Source organism: Dipodomys merriami, unplaced genomic scaffold (assembly GCF_024711535.1).
Source record: "Dipodomys merriami isolate MVZ:Mamm:240054 unplaced genomic scaffold, mDipMer1.0.p SCAF_616, whole genome shotgun sequence".
Classification (NCBI taxonomy): Eukaryota; Metazoa; Chordata; class Mammalia; order Rodentia; family Heteromyidae; genus Dipodomys; species Dipodomys merriami.
In genome coordinates, this window is record NW_027206198.1 from 12290 (window position 1) to 21129 (window position 8840).

Genomic DNA, 8840 nt, shown 5'->3' on the forward strand with positions numbered 1-8840 from the left:
AATTTCCTTTCTAATCTCTTCCATGACCCACTCGTGATTCAGCAGTGTGTTGTTTAGCCTGCATGTGATACTGGACTATCCTTTTGCATGTTTGGGAATTTCTCTGCTAGGATCCTGTTAAACAAATTTCCTAGACCATTAACTTCTGTCTCTCGGTGCTCCTCTACACCCATTTTCTTCAGATTAGGCCTTCTGATGCTGTCTTCCAAATATTGAATAGATCTATCATATTTCTTTGACTTGTCTTGGATGGTTGTATGTTCTTTCTCTATAATATCTAGGCTATCTTTAATCCCCGAGATTCAATCTTCTGCATGGTCTAACCTGCTGTCAAGACTTTCTACTTCGTTTTTTATTTCTTTTCTTTCTAAATGGTCAGCTTTGATGGCTTCAAATACTTTATTGAAGCTTTGTTTTATATCTTGTATGGACTTCTTTAATTTGTTGTTCAGTGTTTATTCTCAATCACTTGGTTGATTTGTTATGGTTTCCTTGGACTCCCATTCCTTCTGTTGGTTTCCATTCAGGATTCCCTTTGTGGTTTCTCTGACTTCCTTCTGCTCTTTTTTAATGGATCCCATGAATGCCTTTAGTGATCTTTGTGTATTCTCATCTTGCTCTCTCAATTCCTGTATTACTCTTTGCTTAGCTTCCTCCCGTTCATGCCATTCTTGTAGTTCTCTTTGAGTGTTCTCATGCTCTTCAGGCCATTCCTGCCTTTCTCTTTGAGTATTCTCAAGCTGCTCATGCAAATCCTGTATCAGTTTTTCAGTAGCTTCCTCACGCTCATGATATTCCTGTATAAAGCTTTGGATTGTCTCCTCTCTCTCCCTATCACACTCATACAGAGTTCATTGTATATTTTCAATCTTTTCATTTATCATGTTTGCCAGCAGTGTTTGTAGAGCTATTTGGGAACTCTCCTCTGGATTATTCATTATCTGTTCTGTCCCCTGATTATCATGAGTGGGAGTGGAGTTACCCTGACTTACCATTTTTCTTGTCGTTTCCCGGCTTACTCTAGCCATTTGGGATGAAAGTAACACCAGTTCTGTGCTAGAACACTAACTTAAGGCAAGCATCAACCAAAGTCTGAATTTGCACAATCAATAGTATGCAGATAAAATCTATTGTAACAGATACCTCTATTCAACATAAAACAACTATATATTAACGGGCTACGAACCGCAAAGAATAATTTGGTAAACCAGAAATTATTAGGTTAGGGGGAGACGTGGTTAAAAAATAGGAATAGAGTGATTTGGGAAGGGACAGGGAGAGTTAACTTAACTAAGTCCTAGTCTCAAAGCAGGAAATAGGTTAGATAGGATGAAAGTAGAGAGAGAGAAAACAAGAAGAATGGAAAGGGGAAAAAAGACACCAGAAAAAATAGAAAAATAAAAGTTAATAATATGCAGGTTCAAGAACAATCTATTCAAAGAACATGAATATATTGAGAGAAGGGGAGGGATATATAGGAAATGTGAAAAACTTAAAAATAAAAATACTTGAAATATTATATAGGTATAAAGAGGTAGTACTGCTATTAAGGAATTTAAGTCTCAGAAGTTTTGAATTGAGTAATAAATTTGTGGATTAAGTGTGTACACAATGGGGGATAGGGTCTAATAGTCAAATATGGGTTTATCTGAGGATATGCAGAACAACAATTAAGTCCCATAAAGAAGAACAAAAGAGATGACAAGGTGAGAAGGATAAGGAAGAAAGAAAAAAAAGATCAGAAGTTCAGTCTAGCTAAGCAAAAAACAAAAAGAATATTTTTTTTAAAAGAAGGAAAAAAAAACAAAGAAAAATGCACACACACATGTATCCCTAAAATAAAGATTATAAGGGGGAAAAAGTTACTAGAAAACATTTTTTTTTTAAAGTCAAAATTTAAAATTAAAAAAATTTTAGAAAAGAAAAATAATTTTGTGAAAATTATATAAAAAAAAAGAAGAGAAAAAAAAGTTCTTTGATTTTTTGTGGGAGGGTTCGGAAAAATCCTGTATCTCCCTTGTGCCTGTCATCAGCCTCTGATTGGAGTCTCTGGTCTGCTTGTGGTCCTGTGGCTTGGTTGGTTTCTTAAGTCAGTTTGTTTGGACAGGCAGAAAAATGCTCTGCTTTACCCAGGATTTTTTGATCTTCCTCCCAAGTTAGTTCAAGGGGAGGGAGGTGTGCTTTGAGTATCACAAAAGAGGGAGATGGCTTTTTCCTCAAGTTTGGAGATGCTATGATGAGGCTATGTTCTGGGTAGAGTTGAGACTTTTCAGCAAACAGTAGCTTTTCCCGGGGCCTACTTTGTGAGAAACTCACAGATCCCGGCCTGGAGCCACTCTCAAGGTTTCTGTTTAGTGAATTTCAGTTGATTGTCGAGGCTGCTAAAGGGAGGGGCAGCCTGTGGCTCTGATTACCCGATAAAGAAAGCCACTCCTAGGGCTAGCGCCCGAACTGGGTGCCTTTTCCCTGAGTAGAGCTGAGTCTGGCAGGTCACGCCGCCGTTAAGTTATTGTGACCTGTTAAATGACCCTAGTTTTATTCTAAGGCCTGAGTTGGAGCTGGCAGCTCTGCTGAGCTTTGTCGATATACAAGATGGAGATCTCTGGTACTGGGGGGAGGGGTGGCCTTCCCTCCTCTGCTCCCTTAGAAGGAGTGAGGAAGTCAGGTTTCTACTCACGCTGAGTCTTGGTTCCTGGGTCATCTATGGTCTGCGAACTGCAGGATGAAGATGTCTGCTCCTTGTCGGTTCTTGCTGGTGTTGAGTAGAATCCGCTCGCCCTCCACGTCTGGCTCTTTCGTCCCTGTTATGCCTCCAGCTTCTCCTTGGCCATCTTCCTGGATCCCCGTCCACGACTTTTTTTTCCCCATCCCTCCACAAATTATACCAACATCAAATATAGTGAAAGAAGGGGTTATACTGTGGGGGAGGGACATACAAAGCTACAAAGAAATAATCTTATAAATGAAAGAAAACCAATTAAATACTTATCTAAGGATTCTTTTTCCTAACATCACATTATCTCACTTTTCCTGCTTGACTCATACATATACTAGATATTGCAAATAAGGGAATCCATTGCACCTTTGTGTATTTGGGCTTGGCTTACTTCACTTAATATAATTTTTTCCAAGCCTTTCCATTTCCTAACAAATGGGGAAATATCATTCTTTCTGATGGAGGCATAGAATTCCATTGTGTATATAGACATGACAGAAAGGTGAGGGAAAACCTTTTACTCTTCAGTGAGGTTGTGGCTTGTGTTTCACAAAGTGTTATGAAAGCTCTCCATGAGAAATCTAGCAGCTCTATTTCTAAAAAGTACTTGCATGCTTACACTTTCTGTTAATGTCTCAATTCAAGTACTTCTCCTTGGAGTTCAGTACTATTCAATTATTCTGTGTCAGCTTTTTGTTACATTTTGCAGACCAGTCTTGCTGATGAAATTTGTGCTTCCAATTCCATCCACAAAATGCAGACAAAAATTATATGAAAAAATTTGTATCTGTTGACAGTGCATATACTTTTATTTTTTATTACAAACATAGAATGTAGTACAAATTTTCATAGCAATTACACTGCACCTGCACTAGGTTGTGGGCAGATTCTAATGTAAATAATATACTGTGTTCATGTAGAGTAGTTGAGTATCTGATGTTTTAATATGCCTGTGGTCCTAAAACCAATACCTTACTGATATTGAGTGACAAATACAACTTCCTATACGTACAAAAGTTTTCCTTGCATCTTTTTAATATATATACATATATATAGATAGATATTTATATTGTAAAGAAACTGTACAGAGGGGTTACAATTACATAAGTAAGGTAATGAGTACAATTTTTTTCTTTACTATTGGTCATTGGCTTGAACTCTAGGCCTGAGCACGGTCCCTCAACTCTTCAGCTCAAGGCTCTCGCTCTACTACTTGAGCTACAGTGCCACTTCCGATTCTCTCGTGGTTTATTGGAGATAAGAGTTTTACGGACTTTCCTTCCCTGGCTGGCTTTGAACCACAATCCTCACACCTCAGCCTCCTGAGTAGTTAGGATTACAGGCATGAGCCACCAGCACCTGGCATGAGTCCAGTTCTTATTGAGCATTTTTACCCCATCCTTTTTTTCCCCTACCATCCCTTCTCTTCACACCTCCTCAACTCATCCCTCCACCCACTCTCTGATAAAGTGTCTTATTATTACATTATTACATTATTATCTCATTATTACAATGGGTCACCCGGAATCTTATCTTTGTATATTAAATGAAGAAATGCTGGCTTGATTTATGCTGATTCTACTTGTGTAGACACAAGTAAAATCAGTCACCAAGTCCAAGAGCATATAAATGAAATGGACAACTTTTTTGTCAGTTGGTTTAGTTGTGTTCTACACATTTATTGACAGGTTACAAATTATTCTCAAACTTTAATATATTAAAAATAATCTCTTCGTTTCTTATTTTCTTGGCCAGAAAATCAGCAAGACCTCAGTCAGCATTTCTCTCATAGGAATTTTCACATGAGTTGGTTACCTGTTGACCTGAGGTCCAGTTTTATCAGGACTTACTAATCTGCTTAGGAATTGATGCTGGCTGTTGGAAAAGAGCTCAAAGAAGGATGCCATTTAAAGGCTTATAATTTTATTCTTTACCATGATATTCTCCTGCTACTTTGGTTGTTGAGAGTGTGTATAAGAGCAAGCATTCCTTGGGGATCAGGGAGACACTATATGATCTTTACATACTGATATTTCCGAGCAACTTGCTATCACGTATACTGCATTTTGCAAGTCCAATCTGTCAAAACCTACCAGTTTTAAGAGATAAGAGGAGTGGTAAAAGAACTCTTAGAGACAAATACATCTTGAACATATTTTGTTCCAAGCATCCCATCTAAGGCATTTTCAGCAACTAATGAAACTTGCGTTGGCTATAATTATGTATCTTTCTCCATGTGTGCATGTATACATGTGTATATGTATATGTGAATTTGTGTGTATACTAACATATATGTGTACTATATAAGGGCATATACACATATATGCATATATAAATAAATATACATATACAAATATATATGCATATATATTTTTGTTCAGTGACTTAATCTATAGTTCCCAGAACATTGTCATTCTCACAAAGTGTTCATGATAAACTGCTCTGAAGACCTGTGCTCTATTGTACTCACTTCCACCATTACATTCTTTTTCATACCTGTGAACAACTTCGGTCTATTTTCCATAGGAGAGCTTTGTTTTCATTACATGTAGTTACAAACAGATAATCAAAGACAAAAGTTGTTTGTGAAAGAAAAAGAACTTTTAGGTCACAGGTTAAAATATCTTTTTGGGGGGGAGGGGTCCAGTCTTGGTGCCTGAAGTCTGGGCCTGGGAACTGTCCCTCAGCTCTTCATCTCAAGGCTAGCGCTCTACCACTTGAGCCACAGCGCCACTTCTGGCTTTTTTTCTTTTTGCTTATGTGCTGCTGAGGAATCGAACCCAGGGCCTCATGCATGCAAGGCAAGCGCTCTACCACTGAACCACTTTCCCAGCCCAAGTTAAAATATCATATCCATCCAAATGATTCTTATGAGATGAAATTTTTAATAGTAGTAAACGTGAAAAGGAATTCCTAGACCTGTTGTTTTGCCATTTAGAATGTCAAAGAAAAAGAATGCAAGGGAAAATGTTAGTCCCCATCATGTTCCCACAAAGCCAGTGGATCCTCAAGGATAATAGTAGACCAGCGGAAATTCTATGTAGCAGACATGGAGCATGGAGCACGAAAGAGAAAGAGAGGAAATGAGAGAGTGTGAAAGAGGGAGAAATATCATGATACTGAAAGTGCATAACAGATAAAAAAGAGCTGTACGAGAATATTCATACTGTTATCTTTAGACTCTACATGTACATTTGAAGGTATTTGATGTATGATAATCCCTCAACCCAAAATATAAAATGATTTTAATAAAAATTAAAAATGACTCAGAAGTAATTGAAAATGCTAACACAATTTCACATTAGCAAATTCTCAGAGATATTTCATGACTTTAAAAGAATGAAGTGGCTGGGGTTAGTATAAATTTACAAGTATAACAATACACAAAAATATGAAAAGATATTCATATATTTCATTATATAACCCAAAGCAGAAAGAAAATGTTGTTTAGATGAATCTTTAAAACCCAGTCTATCAGGAGCTGGGACGGTGGCTGTTGTAGAGTGCCTGCTTGCATGCATGAGGCCCTAGGTTTGATTCCTCAGCATCACATAAGTAGAAAAAGACGGAAGTGTTTCTGTGGCTCAAGTGGTGGTACTAGCCTTGAGCTGAGGTACAGCAACCAGTCCCCAGAGTTCAACCCCATGGCCAACAAAATCAAAGTAAAAAACAAAACAAAACCTAGTCTCTCACTTTTGTGACCTCAACTCTGTATTATCACTGCTTCAGCCTAGGGCTAGGATTTTAAGTGTGGACATTTATCATCCCTCCTGATTCTGACTGTACTTGATAATTTTTAATCAATATTTTGTTCTTAATTTTGCTTTTTGTAAATTCACACGCAACTATAAAAAATGGTTTGGCTATCCCAGTAACCTTCTCAAAGTACCTCCTGATGATGAATAACAAAAGGTTTTACTATATTACAAGGGAAATAATACTACAAATAAAGAAACACAATAAATAAATATTAATGATTAATAAAATAAAATACCAAAGAATTACCAATGTTTTCAGTATTTGAAGTGTACTTCCATATTTGATTTTACTATTCTCACATTCCTGTACATTTAACACTGAATAAGATTATGATGTTCAATAAGAGTTTTATAGGCTATGTGTAGTTTTTAAAGTTACCCACTAAGATTGCTTTTTATGACTCATCTCATCATTTGTATATGTATATGTATATGGTTTATATCATCATTTGTTCCTCACTAACATATAAAGTAAGGAAGCCCTAAAGTTTTAAGAGAAACTGTGCAGTTAACAAAGTCTTAACTCTTCACTCTGCTTCTTTACACTAAGCCTTTGCAACATCTCATTAGTAATGTTTTTATAAACTCTGAAATGTACTTTTTAGTAGCATATGTCTGCTACCATAAATCTTAAATATTTATAGAAAAGTTGTATGACCTGACAAACAGTCCTAATTTTGGCCTATATAAGCAAATTTCCAAAATTAAATATATTTAAAACATTAAAACTTTAAAAATACTTTAACACTTGCCGCAGTGTTCATTATGACAGGTGCCTTATACAGAATAATTGAATTCGTCCTCCTACACATCTCTTTTTTTATTTTTATTTTTTGTGAACATACTGTACAGAGGGGTTACATTTACATGGGCAAGATAATGAGTAAGTACATTTCTTATGAAGCATTGCAGCCTCCTCCTTTGTTTACCCTTCACATCCCTTCCCAGCCTTCCTCCGCCCCCCCACCCAATTCCACCCCCCCTCCCCCGATCCTACACATCTCTTGAACAACAATATCTGGGATTATTTTGTTTTTGACATGTCAATCTTGGCTATTCTTAAATGTGTGCTTATGTAAGAAGTACATGGTTCTAAAATTTCACGAGAATTCTTCAAAACTTACTTTTCTTTGAATTGTCTAGTTCAAGAAAATCAATTACACTTTATATATAAAAAATGCTCTGTGCTCAATTCAGCAGCACATACACTAAAATTGGAGCAGTACAGAGTAGATTAACATGGCCCCTGCGCAAGGTTGATATGCAAATTCTTGAATCATTCCATATTTTTACAACTAAAGATGCTGGAGAGGATGTGGCCACAAGGGAACCTTACTTGATTCTTGGTGGGAGTGTTAACTTATTCAACCACTTTGGAAAGCAGTATGGAGGCTCATCAAAAGACTCCATATAAAGCTCCCCTATGATCCAGCAATCACACTTTTGGGGATTTATCCAAATGATCACAAAGAAGACCATACTAAAACTACCAGAACAACTATGTTTACTGCAGCATTGTTTGCAATAGCTAAGATATGGAGCCCACCCAGATGGCCCACAGAAGATGAATGGATCATTAAAATGTGGTATATATTCACAATGAAATTCTATGCCTCCATGAGAAAGAATGGCATCGCCCAATTTGTTAAGAATTGGAAAGACTTGAAAAAAATTTATTAATTGAAGTAAGCCAAGTCCAAAGAAACATAGGTCCAAAGGTTTCCCTTATTTTCAACAGCTAATATATGTCTGGGATAAGCGGAAGCTATGTGCATATCAGATAAGATGATATTACAGGAACTGAACAAGACAAGTGTTTTTTTTGTTTCTTGCTATTGTTTCTAAGATACTTATAATGTGTGATGTGATTTTTTTTGTTCCTTTATATGTTCCTTCCCTAAGCTCTAACCCCTGTTTTCACTGTACTTGAAGTTGGTGCGCCTACATCCTGTGTATACGTTCCTCTAATTTGGGGAGGGGGAAGGGAAATACAAAATTGTTAAATATGGATACAGGTTGAGATGCACAAGACACTATGTTGAAAAATGAACTTTACAATTTAGGCAGGGGAAGGGGGAGGGGAGTGTATTTCTGGAGGTGGGAGGGAAAGGATGGTGGAAGAAAAAGAAAGGAAGAGGTAACAATGCTTGTTAGGAAATGTACTCATTATTTGCTCATATAAATATGACACCTCTGTACAGTTATTTTTACAGGTGGACCCATTGCAACAATGAGAAGTACAAGTCGTTATGTTGAAAACGAACTTTACAACTTTGGTGGGGGGAGCGGGGAGGATTGGGTGGGAGGGCTAGGAGGATGGGAAGGGATGGGAAGGGGAAACAAAGGAGGAGGCTACAATGCTAGAT

The 8840-nt window shown here is 37.1% G+C and overlaps 1 non-coding gene across 1 annotated transcript; it reads left to right on the forward strand.

The window, feature by feature from the left end:
• Positions 1–7658: 7658 nt before the first annotated feature.
• On the forward strand, positions 7659–7765 carry LOC138814843 (U6 spliceosomal RNA). The gene has a single exon (XR_011368108.1). It is a non-coding gene; the product is annotated as a U6 spliceosomal RNA (small nuclear RNA).
• The last annotated feature ends 1075 nt before the right edge of the window (positions 7766–8840 follow it).